The sequence below is a fragment of the Lonchura striata genome, chromosome 27 (assembly GCF_050655825.1).
Source record: "Lonchura striata isolate lonStrDom1 chromosome 27, ASM5065582v1, whole genome shotgun sequence".
Taxonomy (NCBI): domain Eukaryota; kingdom Metazoa; phylum Chordata; class Aves; order Passeriformes; family Estrildidae; genus Lonchura; species Lonchura striata.
The window spans coordinates 7,995,575-8,020,554 of NC_140729.1; positions in this window are offsets into that span (position 1 = coordinate 7,995,575).

The following is a 24,980-nucleotide window of genomic DNA, read 5'->3' on the forward strand; positions in this document are numbered from 1 at the left end:
CAGCTGAAAGAGACAAAAGCTTGTCTCTTCCAGTGCAGTCTCTGACGAGTGCTGCAGCAACTGCACTGTCCATGGCACCTGGGGCTGATGTCACAGAGTGGGTGGTTCCAGGTTCTGGGCACAGTGTCCTCAGAGGGCAGGGAAAGGCCACAGCCTCACAGAACCACAGAATGGTTTGGGCTGGAAGGGACCTTGAAGGTTGTGAAAGGCAAAAGGGGTCCCTTGCCTCGCACATGCAAAACGACACCATGGGCAGACAAATCTGGCACAGAGGGAAAGTCACTCCAAAGGCAGTGTTTGGTCAGAGAGGGTGCTCAGAGCCACCACACGATGGAGAAAACTAGCACATCAAAGCTAGAAAGAGGACAGGAAGGAACAATGCCATGTGCAAACTACTTGGGGGGATGCTTCAAGGCACATAAGCCTTAGCTGATGGAACAAACCTGGAAACTCCTGAGTGTTGCAAGAGGAATTGCTGACCATGGCAGAGTGCGAGAAGCTGACAGGAGTTTCAATGCCATGAGGAAGCCCTTCTGAGTCTGTTTATACATTCTCCATGTCTGGAGCAGGGTGAGTACTGCAAATGCCTCAGTGCTGCCTCTTGCTTTGGAGACTGGTGCTGGAGGTCATGGCTGCAGAAAACAAGGGACTGAGATGGAGAGTGCTCATGCACTCACTTTTGTGGTTTGGGAATGGCATTCCCCAGTCTGGTGTTTCCACTGGAACACTGCAAACCACTGCTCCTCACTCCCTTCTCCCTCTCCCCTCCCTTCTCTGGTGGGCTTGAGAATAGAACTGGAAGCACAAAAGTTAAAGACTGTGGGTTGAGACAAGAACAATATAATGGAAACAGCAATGAAACAAGAAAATGAGCAGTAACCGCAACAATATTAATAATGGACTGGGACAATTCACATGCAACCATCCACCCCATAGAGCCTGGCAGTACCCAACCAGGCTGTCATGCATGTTATCCAGCGGAGATTTCTTCCCCTGTCCCTGGAAAATGTTGTGGAGTGGTTCAGAACAACCTCCACGTCCTGGCCATGCCCTGTCCTGGTTATGGCAAAAATTTACCCCATCCTGGCCAGAACCAGGACATTCACCCTCATGATCTGCCCCACAGCTTTGGAATCTGTGCCAGAGGGTCTGGCAGGGCAGGGAGGGCAGTCACCAGGGATTGGCAGACGTTGGAAACTCCTTATCCCTCTCTCTGGCCCCTGGTTTTCCTTGTTTTATGGAATGGAAGAACACATGTCCAACTCCTCCCAGTATCTCCTTCACTGGAAATCCTCCGTGCTTTGATTCCTTCTCTGACATTCTGCTGCACCTGGGGAATGCAGTGGGAAAACCCAAGGCTTTGTGTGAAGGTCACTCCCTCAGCACTTCACCTGAGGTGCACAGGAAGGCTGCCCTGGCTCTACCACACCTCATCCAGAACACCTGGAAGCTCTTCCCTCCCCATTCACACACTCCCCTGCCTTGTCCTCCTCATCCCACAGGGATGCACAGAGGGGCTACCACACTTCACGGTTTGGTAGCCCTGATACCACACTCCTGACTGGAATGGGGTGACCCTGGGGCAGTTTTGGCCTGCATCAGTTCCATGTCCTGCCTCAGCACACCCAGGTTCTCTGTTGGCGTCTGTGCTCATCTCTGCAGCTTTGCTGTCCTGCACCAGGAGTTTGCTGAATAAAATCATCCTCTAGAAAGGACATGTGACACAAGCCCAGGAGTAAGCAGCACCATGGGAGAGTTCAGCAAGGTGCCCTGGGGACAGCCAGGCCAGGCAGGGGAAGGTGGGGGGACCACGGCCTCACTGAAGCAGCCACATTGTACAGCACAAAAAATAAAGCTAAATAAATGCTGGGATGAAATACAGCACTGCTGGGACTGCTCCATTTAGCAAATAACAGTTGTGGGGGAGATTTACAGATGTACTGGGTACATCTGGGAACTGGGGCTCCTGCTGGAAGTCTTCAATCTTGAAGCTCCCAGTTCCCAAAGCTGGTAAATCCTTCCCAGCAATGGCTCCTGAGGCAGGGAGAGGGGTGGAAAGCCAAGGATGGGGCAGAGATCAGAAGGAGCTGGGGAGCTCAGAGAGGTCTTCAAGGGGAAGAGGATTTGTCTGAAAGGCCCTCACTTTTCTGGTCATCTTGGCAACTCTGGCAGGTTTAACAGGAGGTTTGTCTGGAAACAAGACAGGGACATATTGGCATGATGGGTGCTGGCATATTCCAGTCTTAGGCTTTGCAGAGAGAGATTTGCTGTTTCCCCATAGGCCACAGAGGATTTTAATATGAGGTGAACTCCCCAAGCTTGCATCCACCCTGTTCCATGGCCTCTGGCTCTGAGAAATGCTCTCCTGTGCACCCTGCTTCATTCCCTCAGATCAATGGCTGATGTGCCAGCAGCTCCTGCTCCAGAAGGGCAGCACATGATGAAGGTGCCACCCCTGCAGCTGAAAAGAAGGTTCCTTTTGCCATGGCATTCCAGGAGGTCATAAGACACATCATCAATGGAGTCTGAAAAAAAGAAAAATTAGAAGTTGAGGCAGCTGCATTTACCAGTGTGGGCAGTCCAGAGAGAACTGCCTGGACCTGACCCAGTTTGTGGATCAGAGCCAGAAATAGGTTCCCTTAGCTAGAAATGAGACCTCTCTACCCAGAGAGCCAGCTGCTTGCCATTCCATTGCTCCCTGGCCACAAGCAGCACTTCATCCATGAGCTCTCACCCCACAGAGCCCCTAGGTAACCCTGAAAAGACTCCTTCAGTATCAGGGGCTGCAAGAGACCTCTAGATGAGCAGCTAGAGGATTAGGTGAGGAGAAGAACTGAAATAAAATGCGTGTTTTTCCCTGGATTTGTGGAAGACAACAAGAAAGAAATACAGGACCCCAAAAAACAAACCCACTCGATGGGAGAGGCAGGTGAGCACCTCTGGTTCAGGAATTACAGAATGCACTCAACTGCAGCTTGCAGACAAGGATCCTGGCACGTTCCAGCAGCCAGCACTGCCACCTGATCCCAGCATCCCTCTGCCCCATGGATTTACACAGGACCCCAAAGCCCCAGTGGTCAGTGAAAGGAAAACATCCAACTGTCCACACTTGGCAACCTACTCCTGGGTTCTGCAGCCTGTGGAGAAAGACAAATTCCCTCACTAGAAAACTAAGCAGGTTTGAGCTGGGCTTTCTCAAAGCACACTAAAGGCAGAGGTGGGCTTCTCCGTGCTGTTTGGGAAGTGGCACATGAACCACACGGGAATCAGAGAGAGATTATCAACTCCAGAGGCACTGCTGAGCGCAGCCTCTCCTGACTCCAGCTGGGCTCCAGCCCCGAGGTGACCTGTGCCTCCAAACAGAGGGGCCAGAGTGACCTGCACTGACCAGGCCGGCCACAGCTCCGTGTCACACTGACCACTGCAGCGTCCAGCCAGTCCCTCCAGAGGCTCTTCCAATCTCCACCTCCACCTTACAGGGGCATGGAACGCCGCTGATCACACCCGCTGCTCCCTGACCTGCAGCCAGAGGAAGATTTCCTCATTTGCTGCTGTGGCCAGTGGCACCTCTCTGTAGCAGGTTTTGCGTCCTGCTCGGTGCCCCAGTGCTCCAGACAGGCTGGCTCCGTGCTGCTGGGCCTCTCCCGGTCCCTCTGAGCAGGGCTGCAGCCGAGTCTTCAGAACAGCCCCAATTCCCCAAAACAGCCCCCAAAACAGCCCGGCGCTGTCTGTGTGGGGAACATCAAACCCACACCAAGGAATGGCTTTGCCCAGTGCCCCGGGATGGAGCAGCCCCGGCCTGCTCCACCAGAGCCCAGGGCGGCTCTGGGAGCCCTGAGGGCACGAGAGAAGGAAACTTCAGCGTGAGGGTCTGCAGCGGCCAGGGGAACACCAGCGCCTCCGAGCCGCCCTGCCAGACACGTACGGCCCTCCACCACCCTCGCAGTGGTGCGGGAATGTGCTCGCTGCTGAGGGCGGCCTCGCGGCTCGGCGAGCAGCTCGGGCAGGGCCGCCGCTGTCCGCTCCGTGCGGAGCGCAGCCTCCTCCGGACGCGGCCGTGAGGCGGTCTGGGCCCTCGGGTGTCGCCTCCGGCAGAATCAGCGGCTCGGTGGAGCTCACACGAAGCTCTCCCTGGGGCGGGACAGCCCTTGCCCGTGGGGTGTCGGGCGGGCCCCGGGCCGGCCGAGGGTTGCCCGGCTGAGCCCGGGGCCGCCCCTGACGTGGGGCTCTGGGGCAGAGTCCGGCCCGCGGTGCCCAGCAGAGATGCGCGGTTCTGTCTGTGCTCGGGCAGCACCAGAGTAGAGTTTTTCCCTGCTACAGTACCTACGCTACCCCGCGAAAGAGCATCGCTCAGGTTTGACAGGAGGAGAAATCTGTGTGGCCGTCAGCTATCACCTATGGCCCGGTCAGGATACTGATGGATTTTCTGACCTATTCGCTAGGGTCGTGTAAAATGTTAAACTGCAGATGCTTTCTGAAAGCAACTAGTGCTTTGAATGGTACAATCTGGATTACAGAAGCTTTATGTAGTGTTAGGCTGTGAACCACAATAGGTTTGTTCTACAAGTTAATAGGGATATGCCAGATCATGTTACACTTCTGTTTTATCTTCTGTTTTGACCCTATGGCAAGCATCAGTTGGGTTTATTTAGCTCTTTATTAGCCCTTTATTTAGCTCTTAGCATTTTTCACATTTTGTGTGAAAAATGAATTAACTTTTAGGTAGATATTTTTAAAGAGGAAAAATGTATTTGTGCCTATTGATGCTGCAGTGATTTGTGGTTTTGAGACCCATCTTGCAAAATACCACATGCTGAGGCTGATTGTCATAGCTCTGAAGCCAGCCCTGGGTATGGAATGCTTTTCATTCTTTGGAGTGTTCATTCCAGGCAGTTCTGTGTAACGAGATCTTTACAGAGCATGGAAGATGCCTCTAGGGGAAGTCTCCATTTTGATTGCTGTGCCTAGACTAATTCTGATACTCCTGAGTTTGCTGTCAGGTTTTTACGATGCTGAAATGTGTGTTTTCCAGGTTCCTGTGTGGGCTATTTTTCACTAAGAATCTAGAAAATATCTTGGCTTTTCGTGGGGTTTAGTGCAAAATAGGTTTGACTGTAGGAACCACATTGTTGCAAAGATGAAGCATGCAATTAAAGTTCTTTCTAATAATTTGAGATGATTTAAATATATGTCAAATGAAATGCCATAGTCAAGGAACCAAAGCAGTCGAATGAATTGCCTATAAATTCCTTTGGCATGAAGCGTGTTGAGTGAAATGTTTATTTCTTCTAAGCAATAGGTCATAAGAGTGTTTAAATAAAGGTATAGTATATATAATGCACTGGAGCACAATCCATGGATTAGAGTGAAATTTCAACACTCAGTTCCTTTACTTAGAGAAGTCCACCTATGCCCAGATGGATTAATTAATTGTAGTGGTAGAAAATACAGGGTGTAAAACACAGCTGACTGTTGAGCTTAGTATATCACTATGTTGTAGAGAAACTCAAGAATCAAGAAAATTCTAAATAAGTAAATGCTAATTTGTCATGCAGTACTATGGTATTTTCAGGCAGCTAATCAAGAAAATTTGAATTGGAAGACCGTCAAACTTGTTTCATACAATAAAACTCTGAGAGACTTATCTACAAATAGAAACACAAGGAGCATCCTTTTTTGTACTCAGCAAAGAGCTGGAGTATGTTGTGCTGTTACGGAGGTTTATTTTTATAAACTACTCCAATGAATTTTATAAGCATGTAAAAGATTGTAAGTGCCCTGAAACATGTTTATTCTTGGACTGGCAATTACATACATGGATTCAGTTTTGATTTTCTTTAAAATAAAAATAAAAATATTTCTCTGGAGTAATTTGCTCTCGGTAACAAGAGTCATCTGCAAGAGAAATATCCAAACCAATTTCTGGGCAGTGGAAGTAGCTTTATTTTTTATAACATTCTTAGTACCTGTGACCAGGGTTGGTAGAGTGCCAGTCCTGCCAGCTTTAAGGAGCTGCATGTAAGTGTACCCTCGTTTCCTCAGAATCCCAGGGATGTGGACATTTCTTTGAGATGAGCTTTTAGGAAGCCCCAGAACATCTGGTGGTGTGACATCTTCCTGCATGCTCTGTTTCTGCACGTGATGTTTTCCAGTGCTTTCAAACATCCCTTCCCTTCTGTTTTTTCAGATGGTTATTTAGACCTATCTTGAGAGCTACTCTCTTCAGCCTCAGCTTTATCCAAGATACAATATGGTTATTATATAACCTAGTATTTTTTCATTTTACTTACATTTCATTACATAACCTAGTATTTTACATTGTTACTTGCACAGCAGAATAACTGCAGAACTCTGCTCGATCCAGGTTATACTGAAAACTAAAAAAAATGCTATTTCTACATGCCTGACATTTTTCTTGCATATTTGAGCTTAGGTATTATGTTTGCTCATTTCAGGAGTGCTTCTGAACCACAGTCCAGAAAGAAGAAAAATCTTCTTGGTTGAAGTTGAACATTTGTCTCTAAGAGTAAGAACAAAGCCATGCCAGTGCTTTCAGAAGACTCAGGTAATTCAGCTGCATGCTTTCAACAGAGCAGTGACTGAAATCTTGTCATACCTGTTTCACACATAAAAATAATTTAAATAGGAGTAAAATGTAATAGAATTAAGATAATTCAACTGAAGTTTCTGAGCAATTACCTACAAGAAGGAAGGTGGAATGTAAAAGGTGAAAATTAATAAAGTTTGTCAGGATCAGTTTCCTACTAACCCTAGAGCACCCAAATATACTCTGATAGACCTGAATATACTCTGATAGACTTGAATATATTCTGATAGATCTGAATATATTCTGATAGACCTGAATATATTCTGATAGGCAGAATTGGACCCCTCAGTGTAACAGTGCCTTCTACATGTGCTTACTAAAGATCAGCCCATATATCTCTGCTGCTTGCTGTGTCATTTCTTAATATTTTCTGAACAGGGGTTGATAAACATTGTAAATATCCTTCCTTTTAACTTAAAATAAGTGTCTTTGTTCAAGGCTACTTTACTAGCTTCTCCAGTATGCTGCCCAGGAGAAGTCACAGATAATAAATGATGCTTAGGATTAAAGCAGGAGTGAGTTTGAGTCTCCTGGATCAAAATCCACTCTAAGGTTCGTGGAGAGAATAGCCACAGGAATAGATTTGAACCCCCTCCACCTTTTTATATTTCCTGTTTTGTTTTGGTCCTGTGTTCCCAGACATGGTTCACCGGGAAAAATCTGGCCTTTGTCTGGCTCTGTGTGTTGCAAAATTGGGATATTTAAATATTTTTTTAGAAAACTAGCCACAAGCTTTGATTCCACCACAATGGAAATCTACACTTTATCCTTTCTTCCTCTGGTCAGGCCTGGCTTTTTATAGGTGCCTCAGAGTGGAAGGGGCAGGATAACACTTGTAAGCAAAGCTGCTGGGGAGGTAGAGCTGCTACCTGTGCAAAAAAAGGTCATTCAATCAGTTTGAGAGTCTGCTGTGGTACTAAAATTTCAAATTTGTAAGAGGGGAAACAAAGGGTTCTGGAAACAAGGAGTAATAAACATGAAGTGTTAAATGTGAAAGATAATTTCTTAAGAAATATATATTGCTTTGTTAGATTTTGCCTTAATATGATGGTGTGCTTGACACTTATGAGGGGAGTGTTGCAAAATGAGCTGTGGATAAACACGAGATAATCACAAGTCTCTGCAAATGTGATGATCATCAATGTGATACCCAAATAAATGTAGTGACTGTTAAGACTGCAGTAGAAGGTCCTGTGAGAAATGCTGTGTAGAATGTTTTTGTTCTGTCCTGAATCTAAATTTAGGGTTGCATGAAACTTTGGCCCTTTTGACATCTCAGCTAAGACCTGATTCAAATCATAAAGAGGAAATGGGATTCCTTAGGGATGTCTTCAGTGAAAGAAGTCTCAGCTACCTGATGAAGGTAAAAGTTTGTATTTATTTATGTACATTCTCCTTACAGTTTACTTTTTCTCTGTTCCCTTGATTTATCAACCATTTACTTTGCCAAACCTTTTTTTTAAGAATTCTGTACTGACCAAAGCATATGTGTGCTTAAGAACAAACACTAATAATGTTTGACAATTAATATGTTGAACCTATTAAAACCGAGATCAAGGAGTAGAATGTTGCTGGCAGAGGTTCCAAAAAGTGCAAGAGGCTCCAGGGAATGGGGAAAATATGCAGATGGGATAGAAAACCTAATATCCCATTGAGTATGGGATAGAAAACTTCATATATGGGATAGAAAACCTCACATGCCATTGAATATGGGACAGAAACCCTCACATATGGGATAGAAAACCTCACATTCCATTGCATATGGGATAGAAAACCTAACACCCAACCTATAATAAAATCCCCTAATATAACTTTAGTTGCCAAGTATTGGTTATGCAAAAGCCAGATGATGCCTCTTCACAGAGATAATCTAGTTTATGAATGTATGGGAAATTAATTCAATAGTCCAGTTTTAATTTTTTAATGTGGAGGTGGGTTTTTTGGGGGGTGTTATTTGGTGGGGGTGTTTTGTTTTAATTTTGGTTCTGAGTTTCTTTGGGGTGGGTGTGCTAGGGAAGAAGTAAAGGGTTTGGGTTTGGGTGTTTGCTTTCCAGCCTTAGCACAGGGATGTGGCTTCCTCAGAGAGGGTGGTAAGGATGCTCAGTAGGGGAACATGAGGCACTTTGCCAAAATATTCCTTATGTCTTTGACAGATGTGGAGTCAGTCTGAGTGCCAGCAGTGTCTGCAGGGGAGCTGTGGACAGTTCATCTATCACAACACTGGGGGTGGCACAAAGCTCTTCTGGTCTGCCCACTGCTCAGAAATCCTTGCTCCTGGCTGTGGAACTTCTGGCTGTGGAACTCCTCCTCAGCCTGTGTCCGGCCAATCTTCAGCCTTGAGACTTTCTAGAACGGTGTTCCCTGAGTCATGAGAGTTGAGTTTCAAGTCCCGCACCCAGGGATTCCACTGCTGGGCAGCATAAAACAGTGTTCCCAACTGCTGTCCTCAAGAGCTGTAGCCCCCTGTGACCTGTGTCCCTTCTCCCATCAGAGCTTTGTTTTGCTGGTGCCTGGCTTGGGAGTCCTTGCCTTGCACAGGAGACTGGACTGGACTACAAACACATGCTAACAGTGGTAACAGGCAACTTTATTTACACAACTAAATAAATTTCAGCATTTGTGCATGCAGAGGAGGAAGATTGGCAGGACAGAGGACGCCTTTGACCTGAGGCTGCCTTTGGACGAGCAGGCACTGCCCCAGTATGTAATGGTCATGGTCCACTGCAGCCTGCAGTGGATCCTGTTCATCCTGCTGCCCATGTCTTTTTTCTCATGAGGCCCAGCAGTATCTGGTGCACCCGAGTTAAGAATTTCACCACTATCTGGTATGGATGTGGAGCAGGCAAGAGAGGTTGCATTGACATTGGCTCCTCAGAGGGGTTTGAGGTCGACTCTGGCTCTGGTGTGGCTGTTGCAGTTGAGTGATCAGGAGTGGGAGTACAGCAGCCTGACTCTGTTGGTGCTGACTCTGGCTGCTCCAAGGGGGCTGAGCTGAAGGTTGGCTCTGGTCTTGGAGTAGCTGTTTCAGCTGACTCAGGATATGGAGTGGGAGTAGAGCAGCCTGACTCTGTTGGTGTTGGCTCTGGCTGCTCAAAAGAGGTTGAGCTGAAGGTTGGCTCTGGTGCTGGAGTGGCTGTTTCAGCTGACTCTGGACATGGAGTGGGAGTAGAGCAGCCTGACTCTGTTGGTGTTGGCTCTGGCTGCTCAAAAGAGGTTGAGCTGAAGGTTGGCTCTGGTGCTGGAGTAGCTGTTTCAGCTGACTCTGGACATGGAGTGGGAGTAGAGCAGCCTGACTCTGTTGGTGTTGGCTCTGGCTGCTCAAAAGGGGTTGAGCTGAAGGTTGGCTCTGGTGCTGGAGTGGCTGTTTCAGCTGACTCTGGACATGGAGTGGGAGTAGAGTGCCGCGCTCCCCAGCCCCAAGTGCCCTCTGATGTTGCGCTCAACCCCGGCTAGCTCGGCACCTGGGGTGAGGACGGGCAATGAGGCACCTCTCGCTGCGCCCTGATGGGGTTTGAGAGGTGTCCCCGTGGGTCCTGAATCAGCAGCGGCTACCCTAAGGCGGCAAGGAAAAGCCGGAACCAGCTGGGGTAAAAGTCTTCTTTAATCTGGAGCCAACGTGGCCAATGCAAAGAAGATACACCAACAGGAAACCCCCCCAAGCTGGAACACCGAGTGGGGTTCGGGGCAGGCAATTATAGGATTTGGGAAGGGAATGGGAGTGGAAACCAGGGAGGGAAAACCAATGGGAGACGGGGAAGGGAGTGGCTCCACGGTGGGGTGATTCCGCCTGGTCCAATGGGAAGGGGACAGGGGAGTGGCCCCAGGCCCTCGTCCAATCACTCGGTGCCCTGTGGAGAAGTTTCTGGACAGAGGGGAAGGAACACCGAGTGACAGACAAGGTACCTGGGAGGGGACAGGGGGATGACTTGGCAGTTTTGGGGATGACGGACAGGTGTTGGGAAGGCGGGAAAGGGGGACCAGGCGGGAAAACAGAACAAAAGGATGTACCAATACAGCAAATAGGGGAAGACAGGAACAAACCATTGGGGAAATACAAAATTGTAAAACCGTACATAAAATAAATAAAAACGCACCACCACATCTCCCCCTTTTGTGTTTAAAAGAAAAAGAAGGAGAGGGAGGTAAACACAAGTCCTTAAACTGGGGAGACAGAGTCCTTGGCATCCTCGTCAAACCAGACATCGTTTGGGTCTTCTTTTGGCTGCTCACTGATGTTAAGTGGCTGGAGCTCACCCGGGTCGGCTACTGTAGCGTGGTTGATGTTGATGTTGTTGCTGAGGGCCTTCAGCAACAGCCGCTTGACCACCCCGAAGCCCCCGGCGAAGGCGATGAGCCCCAGCAGCAGCACGATGCCCGTCTGAATCAGGGAACGGATCCACCCAGCGAGGCCCCATCCTTCGAAGAGGGAATCCAGCCATCCTGTGGACTCCTTTTGGATGTGATGGATCATCTCCTGCATCCTTGAGATGGACGTCCGGACGTCCTCAGCCCTTGAACTCGATTTTACACAGCACACGCCAGCGAACTCCAAAGGCTGAGGAACAATCCACGAATGCAGGAGATGTGGGGCGATGGAGAGGCCCAGAAGGATGAGGTAGATTGGTGGGAACATGCTGGGTGGACCAGTGGTGGTGGATACGGCTCTGTAAAATAAACTGACACGAAAATTAATACTTAAAATTAATAGGGAGGTCCATCCTCCAAAGGAAAAGGGACTCCGTGGAGCCTAGGAAGGGGAAAGGAAGGTCATAACAAAATGGTTCGGAGTTGGGGGAAAGGGACCTCCTCCGCCTGCGGAGGGCCGCGTGCCCCACCTGAGGACTTGACGGTCTTTTGTCCGAGTTCTTAGGGACGTAGGGCCGGACGAACTTGGAAGGGACCCATCTCAGGCCTGAGGGCGTGGATACGCAAGCGTATCCCCGTCCCCAGGTGACTAAGTCATAGGGTCCCTCCTGCCGCCAGGTCTCTGGATCTTTGATGAGAACTGGCGGCCTCTCCCTGACCTTGCTCTGCTCTGATGCCCCGAAGTGTCTCACGATGGGGGGATTGAGACACTCAAATGAACAATTTAGAAAGTTCAAAGTAAACAGGGCTCTCGCCAACTGGACTTGGGGGGACTCATGCTTGGATGCTGAGAGTTGTTGTTTCAGCATCCGTTTGATGTTTTGGTGAGTCCTTTCCACCACGGCTTGACCTGAGGGGGAATAGGCGATGCCGGTCTTGTGTTCTATTCCCCATTGCTGCAGGAAGCCGGCAAATTCCCTGGAGGTATACCCGGGGGCGTTGTCGGTTTTGATCAATTTGGGGACGCCCAGCATGGAGAAGGCTTGGACTAGATGTTTCTGAACGTCCTTTGCCCTCTCCCCGGTGTGGGCAGAGGCGAAAACTGCCCCAGAGAAGGTGTCCACAGAGACATGGACGTACTTCTGCTTCCCGAAGGAAGGGACGTGAGTAACGTCCATTTGCCACACCTCACAGGATTGGAGTCCCCTGGGATTAGCCCCTGCGCTCACCGATGGCAAGGGGAGCGACTTACAGGACGGGCAAGTCGCCACGATGGCCTTGGCCTGGTCCCGGGTCAGGTGGAATTCCCGGACCAGACCAGGCGCATTCTGATGATGGAACTGGTGGCTGATCTTAGCTTGCTGGAACTTCTCCGGGAGTGGCGCCAGCTGCACGGGGGCGGCCGCAAGGGCATCGGCACGCCGATTACCTTCGGCCAAGAACCCCGGCAAGTCGGTGTGGGACCTTATGTGCATTACATAAAACGGTTGCTCTCGGTGGGAGATTAGCCTAACCAGCTTTGAGAGCAACTCATTGAGGGCCTCGTTGGGAACACCCTGCAGGATTGCATCCTGTGCCCTAGATACTACACCCGCTACATAGGCCGAATCTGTGACCAAATTGAAGGGTTCAGAGAACTTCTCAAAAGCCCTGACGACTGCGGCCAACTCAGCTAGCTGTGGGGATCCCTCCACCACAGCGACATCAGACTCCCACCGCTGAGTCTGAGGATCCCTCCAAGTCACTACGGACTTGTGGGACCCTCCGGACGCGTCAGTAAAAACTGTCAGAGCCTTTAGGGGTTTTTTGCTCTGAATCCGTGTTACTTTTAGCTCGAATTGGACGTCCGAATCAAAAATTTTGTGGGCTGGTCTCAAAACAGAAATTTCGCCCGTGTAGCTATCCAGAGCAAACTGCAAGGATTCGTTTTCTCGCAGTAGGTGTTCCAACATGGCCTTGGTGAATTGGCCCGATTCCAATTTTAAAGGTATGTAAATGCACTTAAAGTCCTCACCTGCCAACTCCCGGATCCTCATCCGCGCTTTGCGGATGAGTTCCGCCACCAATTCTTGTGGTTTGGTCAGCCTTTTGGACCGACTGTGGCTCAGGAACACCCACTCTATGATTAAGAGGGGGTCCTTTTTGCCTTGGTCCGTGCCCTTTCCCAGGGTCTCCATCCACTGAAAGATGATGCCATGGAGGTGTGGCAGTCTGCCCATGATGATGAATTTGAAGGGCAGGCCCGGATCGCACCTGTGGGCCTGCCTGGCAGACATGGCCTCCTGGACCCTCTCTAAAGCAGCTTTGGCCTCTGGGGTGAGCTCCCTGGGAGAACTAGGCTCATCCCCCCCTTTCAATAAATTGAAAAGAGGGGCTAGGTCCTCGTTGGAAATACCTAACCAGGGTCTCACCCAATTTAAAGACCCACACAGCTGCTGGACATCTGCTAGGTTCCGAATTGTATTTTTGATGGCCAATTTCTGCGGAGCAATGGTCCGCTTAGTAATTTCCAAACCCAGGTATTTCCAGGGCGGCATCTTCTGAATTTTGTCCTTGCGCAGCTCGAACCCTGCAGCAACCAACGCACTGGTTGTCAGTTCAAGCGCATGGGTAAGCAGATCGTCATTGGGGGCACAAATTAAAATGTCATCCATGTAATGGTGGATGATCACGCCAGTTGTGGCTGCACGCACAGGGGACAACAATGAAGAAACGTACCACTGGCAAATACTTGGGCTGTTTTTCATGCCCTGAGGAAGTACTCTCCAATGGTACCTCTTCATTGGGGCTTCTCGGTTGATGGAGGGAACCGAGAAGGCAAACCGCGGCGCGTCATCAGGATGTAGGGGAATTTGGAAGAAGCAATTCTTAATATCAATTATGGCCAGATTCCAATTTTGAGGCAACATCGCCGGGGACGGCATCCCAGGTTGGGGAGAGCCCATATTTTCAATTACTGCATTGATTGCACGGAGGTCGTGAAGGAGCCGCCACTCGTCTTTGCCCGGTTTTTTGAGGACAAAGACGGGGGAATTCCAAGGAGATGTAGTTTCTTGGATATTCCCTTTGGCTAACTGCTCCTCCACGAGCTCCCGGAGCGCTTTTAATTTTTGTTTATTCAGCGGCCATTGCTCCACCCACACTGGAGTATCTGTCAGCCAATTCAGTTTCTGGGTGGGACGCTCCTCAATGGTCGCTGCCCGAAAAACCTGGGGGGTCGGTATGTCAATTGTGACCCCCCATTGGGCCATCAGGTCTCTCCCCCACAAGGGCTCCGTATAGTCTAAAACGAATGGGCGTAAATACGCCGATTGCCCATTCGGCCCCTCAATTTTGACGATGTTTTTCGATTGTTTTGCCAATTGGGTGCCTCCTACTCCTGAAATTTTTCCCGCTACGTTTTGCAACTCCCAACGCGACGGCCAATCCCGTTCGGGAATGACCGTGACGTCTGCCCCTGTGTCCAGGAGTCCATTGATGTGCTTGAACTCCTGGCCCTTCCACATGTAACAACCCAACTTCGGCCTTTCCTTCCCAATGACCTGGGCCCGGCACACCTGGTAATCCTGTTTGGCAGACTTGCGCCACAAATCTTCAGGGTGTACCGGTGGCCCAGATATCGGAATTGCTTGGGCGATGATTTGGCCCTTGGGAAGGAAAGCCGGAGGGTGGGAGCAGTGCAGCCACAAAACCACCTGGTCCGGATCCCTTGATGTTACACAGGGAGCGATGGTAATGTCTAAAGGCGTGTATTTTGTGTCCCCAAGGACGATGTACTTACTACGGATGTTCCTCCAGGTCCCTGGGTCGTCAGCGTTGACAGTGACGAAATGCCAATGATCGTCTCGCAGATGCAGAGCGTCGGTCAGGGCCAACCTATATGGGGAGAAATTAGAGGTGGTGTTAAGTATTGGCTTGGGCTGGGTTGGGTCTCGACCCAGCCAAGCAGTGGAAATGAATTCCACGTCCTCCCTCATATAGGCTGGTTCGTTCGTCCGGTGCTTGGTCATGTCCTGTAAAGAAAGGTCCTCAGGCGGGGTGCGAAAGCTGGTGTTGTCCCTCCCCTCCTCCGGTGTTAATCTCCCCACCTTATTTCTGTCTGAGCGCAGGGAGGGACTGCGCTCATAGATCAGTTTTTTGGTCTAGCCCCCAAGTTGGGGGTAGACCTCCCCTGGTGTTGCCTGTAATTTAAGAACTCCTCCCTGAGGGGACACTTGTTGACCCAGTGTCCCCCCTGCCCGCAGAGGTGGCACTTTTCCGTCTGCGGGGGTCCTCTTGGGGATGCTCCTGGCGGACGACGGTTGGCCGATGGTGTGGCCGGCGGCGTCCGGGCGGCGGCGAAGGACACCCTCCTTGATGGCGGTTGAGGGGTCCTCCGCGGATCCTCCGCAGGGACCGTGACCTTCCGAGCGCAAACCTGCAACATTGCCTGCAGGGTGGGCTCAGGTTCAAGAGGGAGGCTGAGGATCGCTTGCCGACAGGGCTCGTTTGCGTTCTGCTTTGCCACTGTGGCAAGCATCCCCTCCCTCAGGCGCTCGTCCGGAACCTGAGCCTCCATCGCCCTGTGCAGGCGGTCCACGAAGGTCACGAATGGCTCGATTGGTCCCTGCTTAATAGATAAGAAATCAATGGCCGCCCCGCGCGATCGCAAGGTGACCAGTGCCTTTTCCGCCGCTCTCGCACTGACCTGCAGTGCGCCCCGTGGGATTTTTTCCGCCTGCTTTGCCCCCTCCTTCCAATCCCCCTCCCCGCACAAGTGGTCGAGGGATATCACTGCCCCATCCCCATCCCGGGAGGTCTCTGCAGAGGCCCAGAGGTCAGGGAGAACATCCCTGATCTCCCGCTTCCATTCCGACTCCCATATCAGGAACTCACCATGTGAGATGAGACATGATATGAGCGTCCGAATGTCTGCGGGGACATATTCGGCCGCAGAAAAGGTTGCTTTCAGCAACCCCCGAAAATATTCGCTTTCGCGGCCAAACTCCCTCTGAGCCTTGCACAGCTCCTTGATGACATGCTATGGGATGGGTGACCACTGTGCAAGGGGCCCGGCCCCCTGCCGCGGTGTGTAGACGACTGGCGCGGCAGAGAAGGCCGGAAGGGTTGGAGAGGGTTCCGGGTTCCCACGCCCCTCCCTTCCGGAACCGATAGCGTGGGAACCGGAAGTTAGAGCGTGGGAACCAGGGGGCGGGGCGGAAGGGGCGTGGCCAGGAGCAGGGGGAGTGGCAGGATGGGAACTCCCCTCCCCGGAGGCGGAGTCAGGGGGCGGGGAAAACCCCGCGTCAGCAGGGGCGTGGTCGGGATAGGGTGGAGGAGGGACATGGGCGGGGAGATCCGGGGAAGGGGCGGAACTTCAGGAGGCGGGAAGAAAGGGGTTGCGGGAGGGGGGAGCACAAGTGGCGGGAAAAGCCGCGCGGGCTCCGCCATCTTGTGCCCGGGAGACTGAGGGAGATGGGCGGCCATTTTGTGGCAGCCCAGGGAGAGTGGCCGAGGGAGAGGTTTTGGGTTCGGGGGATAACTTAACACGAACAGACCCTCTACGGGACAGGGCTGTACATTTGGGAGAAGCAGGGGAACGGGGAGAGGCAGAGACGGCGCCTGTCTCGCCTGGGGGAGAATTAGGAGCAGAGGGAGAGGAAAGAGGTTTAGGGTTGCTAAACCCACCCGCTGAACTGGGGATTTGTTTGTCAGTTGGCTGTGGCAGGTTTCCGTAGTTATTTTTAACAATATCGCGAATTTGGAGAGCCAATAAAGTGAATTTTGCGAGAGAAAGATCTGACTTACGCAGAATCTCCCTCCCGACTTGGTCCCAAAAGGGGACCTGGTACAATTTAGCTGCCGAAACGTCGGGAAAAGCCTGCGACAACCATCTGACAAATTTTTTAACTTCATTTTTCTTAATTTTCACCCCACCCACTAAAAGGATGCCCACAACTTGGGTATAGAGGCTTTTCTGGGGCACCGAGAGCTTAGCACCCATAGCTCGCTGTTAATTGGTGCCCCGCGAGGTAAGTTCTGAAAATCCCAAAAGAACGAAGAAGACTGCCGCTCCCCGCTCTGTCCCCACCCTCGACGCACTCCCGCCCGGGAAGGGAGGCAAACCCGGTGAGGGCTAGGGGAGAGCCGGACCACCCCTACACCGTCTACATGGTGAGGGTCCACCAGGGGAGGGTAGAAACGAAAAAACAGAACTTACCAAACCGCCGCGGTGGAGACCGACGCCGCTGGTGCCTCCGGCGCTACCGGCTCCGTCCCCTGGGAGCGCAGCTCTCTAAAACGGAGCGCGCTCTAACCAGGGGCAGTTGACGGCCACGAGGGGTAATTCCCGAGGTCTGGGGGACCTCAAACTCCTCTGCCACGGGGTCCTAGCTGCGATTCCAGGGCCCCACGTTGGGCGCCAACTTGCCGCGCTCCCCAGCCCCAAGTGCCCTCTGATGTTGCGCTCAACCCCGGCTAGCTCGGCACCTGGGGTGAGGACGGGCAATGAGGCACCTCTCGCTGCGCCCTGATGGGGTTTGAGAGGTGTCCCCGTGGGTCCTGAATCAGCAGCGGCTACCCTAAGGCGGCAAGGAAAAGCCGGAACCAGCTGGGGTAAAAGTCTTCTTTAATCTGGAGCCAACGTGGCCAACGCAAAGAAGATACACCAACAGGAAACCCCCCCAAGCTGGAACCCCGAGTGGGGTTCGGGGCAGGCAATTATAGGATTTGGGAAGGGAATGGGAGTGGAAACCAGGGAGGGAAAACCAATGGGAGACGGGGAAGGGAGTGGCTCCACGGTGGGGTGATTCCGCCTGGTCCAATGGGAAGGGGACAGGGGAGTGGCCCCAGGCCCTCGTCCAATCACTCGGTGCCCTGTGGAGAAGTTTCTGGACAGAGGGGAAGGAACACCGAGTGACAGACAAGGTACCTGGGAGGGGACAGGGGGATGACTTGGCAGTTTTGGGGATGACGGACAGGTGTTGGGAAGGCGGGAAAGGGGGACCAGGCGGGAAAACAGAACAAAAGGATGTACCAATACAGCAAATAGGGGAAGACAGGAACAAACCATTGGGGAAATACAAAATTGTAAAACCGTACATAAAATAAATAAAAACGCACCACCACAGTAGAGCAGCCTGACTCTGTTGGTGTTGGCTCTGGCTGCTCAAAAGAGGTTGAGCTGAAGGTTGGCTCTGGTGCTGGAGTAGCTGTTTCAGCTGACTCTGGACATGGAGTGGGAGTAGAGCAGCCTGACTCTGTTGGTGTTGGCTCTGGCTGCTCAAAAGGGGTTGAGCTGAAGGTTGGCTCTGGTGCTGGAGTGGCTGTTTCAGCTGACTCTGGACATGGAGTGGGAGTGGAGCAGCCTGACTCTGTTGGTGTTGGCTCTGGCTGCTCAAAAGGGGTTGAGCTGAAGGTTGGCTCTGGTGCTGGAGTGGCTGTTTCAGCTGACTCTGGACATGGAGTGGGAGTAGAGCAGTTTGACTCTGTTGGTGTTGGCTCTGGCTGCTCAAAAGAGGTTGAGCTGAAGGTTGGCTCTGGTGCTGGAGTGGCTGTTTCAGCTGACTCTGGACATGGAGTGGGAGTAGAGCAGCCTGACTCTGTTGGTGCTGACTCTGGCTGCTCCAAGGGGGCTGAGCTGAAGGTTGGCTCTGGTCTTGGAGTAGCTGTTTCAGCTGACTCAGGATATGGAGTGGGAGTAGAGCAGTTTGACTCTGTCAGTGTTGGCTCTGGCTGCTCAAGAGGGGTTGAGATGTAGGTTGTCTCTGGTGCTAGAGTGTCTGTTCCAGGTGGACGCATGCCCATCTGAATCAGGATCCAGTTGTAGAAGTACTGAGTGGAGGTGTAGACTCCCGGGCGTTTTGTTCTGACACAGCCTTTTCCCCAGCTGGTCACTCCAACAAGCCAAAAGTAGCCAGCATGGTTATCTTTGCACACCAGAGGCCCTCCACTGTCACCCTGCAACAGAGGAAAGAGGATTAGGGTGCTGTTGGGTGGCTGCTGTCAGCACTAGAGGCCTGTTTCTCTCTTGCAGCCCCTGCCACAGCTGTATTCATGGTACAAAAAGGCTTTGCTCAGGTGCTGGAGTCTCAAGAACCTTAGCTGGGAACAGGGTGGGTGTCTGTGAAGGCCCCCTTTTGTATCTGCACAGTGATCCTGGATGGGCAGAGCATAGATCATCCAGAATCTGGATCTGTGGGCTGCTGAGAACACTGGATGGGCTTTCTGGGCAGAGGGGCAGGCCTGGGGAACACGGTCACTTGGCAAGGAAACTCCAGCAGTGGAGGAAAAGTGGTTTGCCAGACAAAGCCCATGGTGACGGGGTACCTTCGCTGCTGGCTCCCAGCACTCATACCTGGCAGGTGTCCATGCCACCCCGTGGGTAGCCAGCACACAGGTTGTGGGTGTGGATGGCCCCAGCGTACCGACGGCTGCTGTTAACCAGCCGGATATCCAGGAGACGGACCTTGGCTTCCTGCAGGACATCACTCGGACCCTGAGCTGCAAGCACAGGAAGGAATGGGCACCCAGCAGCTCTTTGCCAGTTCCACTCCCCTGTCTGGGGGTGAACTCATTCCCTAGGGCTTGGCTTTGCCTCTGGAGCAGTTATTGAAGCGCTGTGTCCTTTCTGTCTGCCTTTGGGGAGCAGGCCAGGCCCAGCTCTCCAGAGGCATACATCCTACAGCCTGACTTTGGTTTGTGCTGTCAGGAAGCCAAACCCATCTTGCTGGTGTGCCCAGCTCACCCTCAGGGCCCTTTTTGGGAACTCACCTTTTGCAGTGGCAGAACCCCAGCCAGCAATGTAGCAGGTTTTCAGCTCTGACACTGTGAGCGAGGCGTTGGGCACGCAGGCAAGCTGGACGTAGTCACTGCACTCCACGGGCTTGTCCAGCTCCAGCAGGGCGATGTCGTTCTGCTGGGAATCAGCCGTGTACTCCTGGTGGGCCAGGAGCCGCTTGATGTGGCGCACCTGAGTTTCAGGGCCCAGATGGGTCAGCTTGGTGGCCCCGATCAGCACACGCCACATGGTGACATTCCTGCAAGGCAGAGAGGGGTCTGAGGAAGAGCAGAGCCGTGTGCTGTTGATGCCTTAGGATTTTAGCTTTTGTATTTTTCATCCATTTGTAATCCTGCAGTTTTTTACTGTATAACTAAATTCTGCACACAGTGTGAGCTGCTGCTGCTTTCCCATTCTGGTCACAAAAATTCCTCTCCAGGCCTGGCAATCAAGGATACCTCACTGCCTCAGGCCTCGAGAGATGGAAACAAAAGTGAGTTGAGGGGAGCAAACTGGGGGTAAATGACTTCATTACCTGAAGCTGTAATTAGAAGATTAACCCTAAATATGCAAATGGACCAAATTTATAGGTGTGAAAACCTTTGACCCGTGGTCAATTTTGGGTTGTAGCACTTGGGGGGGTCTTTTGTTTTGCCTAAAATGGACCTGGAGGCCCTTCAATAAATATAATCACTTTTTATTCCTTGTCTGGCCTGTTTTTAGGTAGTCCTGAAAAGGCATCACTGTGGCAGCTCAGCACTTCCCTTCCTTCTGCTTCTCAAGGCAGAGAGGAAAGCAGGGCAATGAGGAGTGTGACTGCCCTAGCATGCCTTAGGCTCCAGGAATGCCACACTGGAGGCTGCTGGGCAGCAGTGGCACGAGCCCAGCCTTCTGAGCAGTCCCTCAGTTGGGCCCCGTAGTATTGAGGTGCTGCAGGCTGGGCAACTGTTTGTGTGGTGAGGATACCCTCATTCCCTGCTCCTCCTTACCTGGCCTGGAGGAAGCAATGGGCTGCTGTGAGGACCCACTGTGGGCTGATGAGGGACCCTCCACATGTATGGCCGGTGCCTATTTTCCTGGGGTCCTGGATGCTGACAATCCAGGGCCAGGCCCCTGGCAGGGCACCTGTGCCAGTCACAATTCGGTAGTCAGCATCTATGGAGTTGTAGTCAGAAGCCATGGGCCGGAGCCCACAGGTCCCTCTGGAAGCACAAAATCATTACTGCCCTTCTGTTCCAGTACCTGGGTGCTGGCAAGGAGGCTCCCACATGGGGTTTGGGGTGTGGCAATGGGGGACAAGCACCCTCCTAGAGCCTGGGGCCATACCTGCAGTTGCCCCAGGTACCATGTGCAGGTCTGTACACAGCCAGCAGGATGAAGAGGTACAGGTACAGAAGATTCATCGCTGTCAGCAGCATCTGTCAGCTGAAAGAGACAAAAGCTTGTCTCTTCCAGTGCAGTCTCTGACGAGTGCTGCAGCAACTGCACTGTCCATGGCACCTGGGGCTGATGTCACAGAGTGGGTGGTTCCAGGTTCTGGGCACAGTGTCCTCAGAGGGCAGGGAAAGGCCACAGCCTCACAGAACCACAGAATGGTTTGGGCTGGAAGGGACCTTGAAGGTTGTGAAAGGCAAAAGGGGTCCCTTGCCTCGCACATGCAAAACGACACCATGGGCAGACAAATCTGGCACAGAGGGAAAGTCACTCCAAAGGCAGTGTTTGGTCAGAGAGGGTGCTCAGAGCCACCACACGATGGAGAAAACTAGCACATCAAAGCTAGAAAGAGGACAGGAAGGAACAATGCCATGTGCAAACTACTTGGGGGGATGCTTCAAGGCACATAAGCCTTAGCTGATGGAACAAACCTGGAAACTCCTGAGTGTTGCAAGAGGAATTGCTGACCATGGCAGAGTGCGAGAAGCTGACAGGAGTTTCAATGCCATGAGGAAGCCCTTCTGAGTCTGTTTATACATTCTCCATGTCTGGAGCAGGGTGAGTACTGCAAATGCCTCAGTGCTGCCTCTTGCTTTGGAGACTGGTGCTGGAGGTCATGGCTGCAGAAAACAAGGGACTGAGATGGAGAGTGCTCATGCACTCACTTTTGTGGTTTGGGAATGGCATTCCCCAGTCTGGTGTTTCCACTGGAACACTGCAAACCACTGCTCCTCACTCCCTTCTCCCTCTCCCCTCCCTTCTCTGGTGGGCTTGAGAATAGAACTGGAAGCACAAAAGTTAAAGACTGTGGGTTGAGACAAGAACAATATAGTGGAAACAGCAATGAAACAAGAAAATGAGCAGTAACCGCAACAATATTAATAATGGACTGGGACAATTCACATGCAACCATCCACCCCATAGAGCCTGGCAGTACCCAACCAGGCTGTCATGCATGTTATCCAGCGGAGATTTCTTCCCCTGTCCCTGGAAAATGTTGTGGAGTGGTTCAGAACAACCTCCACGTCCTGGCCATGCCCTGTCCTGGTTATGGCAAAAATTTACCCCATCCTGGCCAGAACCAGGACATTCACCCTCATGATCTGCCCCACAGCTTTGGAATCTGTGCCAGAGGGTCTGGCAGGGCAGGGAGGGCAGTCACCAGGGATTGGCAGACGTTGGAAACTCCTTATCCCTCTCTCTGGCCCCTGGTTTTCCTTGTTTTATGGAATGGAAGAACACATGTCCAACTCCTCCCAGTATCTCCTTCACTGGAAATCCTCCGTGCTTTGATTCCTTCTCTGACATTCTGCTGCACCTGGGGAATGCAGTGGGAAAACCCAAGGCTTTGTGTGAAGGTCACTCCCTCAGCACTTCACCTGAGGTGCACAGGAAGGCTGCCCTGGCTCTACCACACCTCATCCAGAACACCTGGAAGCTCTTCCCTCCCCATTCACACACTCCCCTGCCTTGTCCTCCTCATCCCACAGGGATGCACAGAGGGGCTACCACACTTCACGGTTTGGTAGCCCTGATACCACACTCCTGACTGGAATGGGGTGACCCTGGGGCAGTTTTGGCCTGCATCAGTTCCATGTCCTGCCTCAGCACACCCAGGTTCTCTGTTGGCGTCTGTGCTCATCTCTGCAGCTTTGCTGTCCTGCACCAGGAGTTTGCTGAATAAAATCATCCTCTAGAAAGGACATGTGACACAAGCCCAGGAGTAAGCAGCACCATGGGAGAGTTCAGCAAGGTGCCCTGGGGACAGCCAGGCCAGGCAGGGGAAGGTGGGGGGACCACGGCCTCACTGAAGCAGCCACATTGTACAGCACAAAAAATAAAGCTAAATAAATGCTGGGATGAAATACAGCACTGCTGGGACTGCTCCATTTAGCAAATAACAGTTGTGGGGGAGATTTACAGATGTACTGGGTACATCTGGGAACTGGGGCTCCTGCTGGAAGTCTTCAATCTTGAAGCTCCCAGTTCCCAAAGCTGGTAAATCCTTCCCAGCAATGGCTCCTGAGGCAGGGAGAGGGGTGGAAAGCCAAGGATGGGGCAGAGATCAGAAGGAGCTGGGGAGCTCAGAGAGGTCTTCAAGGGGAAGAGGATTTGTCTGAAAGGCCCTCACTTTTCTGGTCATCTTGGCAACTCTGGCAGGTTTAACAGGAGGTTTGTCTGGAAACAAGACAGGGACATATTGGCATGATGGGTGCTGGCATATTCCAGTCTTAGGCTTTGCAGAGAGAGATTTGCTGTTTCCCCATAGGCCACAGAGGATTTTAATATGAGGTGAACTCCCCAAGCTTGCATCCACCCTGTTCCATGGCCTCTGGCTCTGAGAAATGCTCTCCTGTGCACCCTGCTTCATTCCCTCAGATCAATGGCTGATGTGCCAGCAGCTCCTGCTCCAGAAGGGCAGCACATGATGAAGGTGCCACCCCTGCAGCTGAAAAGAAGGTTCCTTTTGCCATGGCATTCCAGGAGGTCATAAGACACATCATCAATGGAGTCTGAAAAAAAGAAAAATTAGAAGTTGAGGCAGCTGCATTTACCAGTGTGGGCAGTCCAGAGAGAACTGCCTGGACCTGACCCAGTTTGTGGATCAGAGCCAGAAATAGGTTCCCTTAGCTAGAAATGAGACCTCTCTACCCAGAGAGCCAGCTGCTTGCCATTCCATTGCTCCCTGGCCACAAGCAGCACTTCATCCATGAGCTCTCACCCCACAGAGCCCCTAGGTAACCCTGAAAAGACTCCTTCAGTATCAGGGGCTGCAAGAGACCTCTAGATGAGCAGCTAGAGGATTAGGTGAGGAGAAGAACTGAAATAAAATGCGTGTTTTTCCCTGGATTTGTGGAAGACAACAAGAAAGAAATACAGGACCCCAAAAAACAAACCCACTCGATGGGAGAGGCAGGTGAGCACCTCTGGTTCAGGAATTACAGAATGCACTCAACTGCAGCTTGCAGACAAGGATCCTGGCACGTTCCAGCAGCCAGCACTGCCACCTGATCCCAGCATCCCTCTGCCCCATGGATTTACACAGGACCCCAAAGCCCCAGTGGTCAGTGAAAGGAAAACATCCAACTGTCCACACTTGGCAACCTACTCCTGGGTTCTGCAGCCTGTGGAGAAAGACAAATTCCCTCACTAGAAAACTAAGCAGGTTTGAGCTGGGCTTTCTCAAAGCACACTAAAGGCAGAGGTGGGCTTCTCCGTGCTGTTTGGGAAGTGGCACATGAACCACACGGGAATCAGAGAGAGATTATCAACTCCAGAGGCACTGCTGAGCGCAGCCTCTCCTGACTCCAGCTGGGCTCCAGCCCCGAGGTGACCTGTGCCTCCAAACAGAGGGGCCAGAGTGACCTGCACTGACCAGGCCGGCCACAGCTCCGTGTCACACTGACCACTGCAGCGTCCAGCCAGTCCCTCCAGAGGCTCTTCCAATCTCCACCTCCACCTTACAGGGGCATGGAACGCCGCTGATCACACCCGCTGCTCCCTGACCTGCAGCCAGAGGAAGATTTCCTCATTTGCTGCTGTGGCCAGTGGCACCTCTCTGTAGCAGGTTTTGCGTCCTGCTCGGTGCCCCAGTGCTCCAGACAGGCTGGCTCCGTGCTGCTGGGCCTCTCCCGGTCCCTCTGAGCAGGGCTGCAGCCGAGTCTTCAGAACAGCCCCAATTCCCCAAAACAGCCCCCAAAACAGCCCGGCGCTGTCTGTGTGGGGAACATCAAACCCACACCAAGGAATGGCTTTGCCCAGTGCCCCGGGATGGAGCAGCCCCGGCCTGCTCCACCAGAGCCCAGGGCGGCTCTGGGAGCCCTGAGGGCACGAGAGAAGGAAACTTCAGCGTGAGGGTCTGCAGCGGCCAGGGGA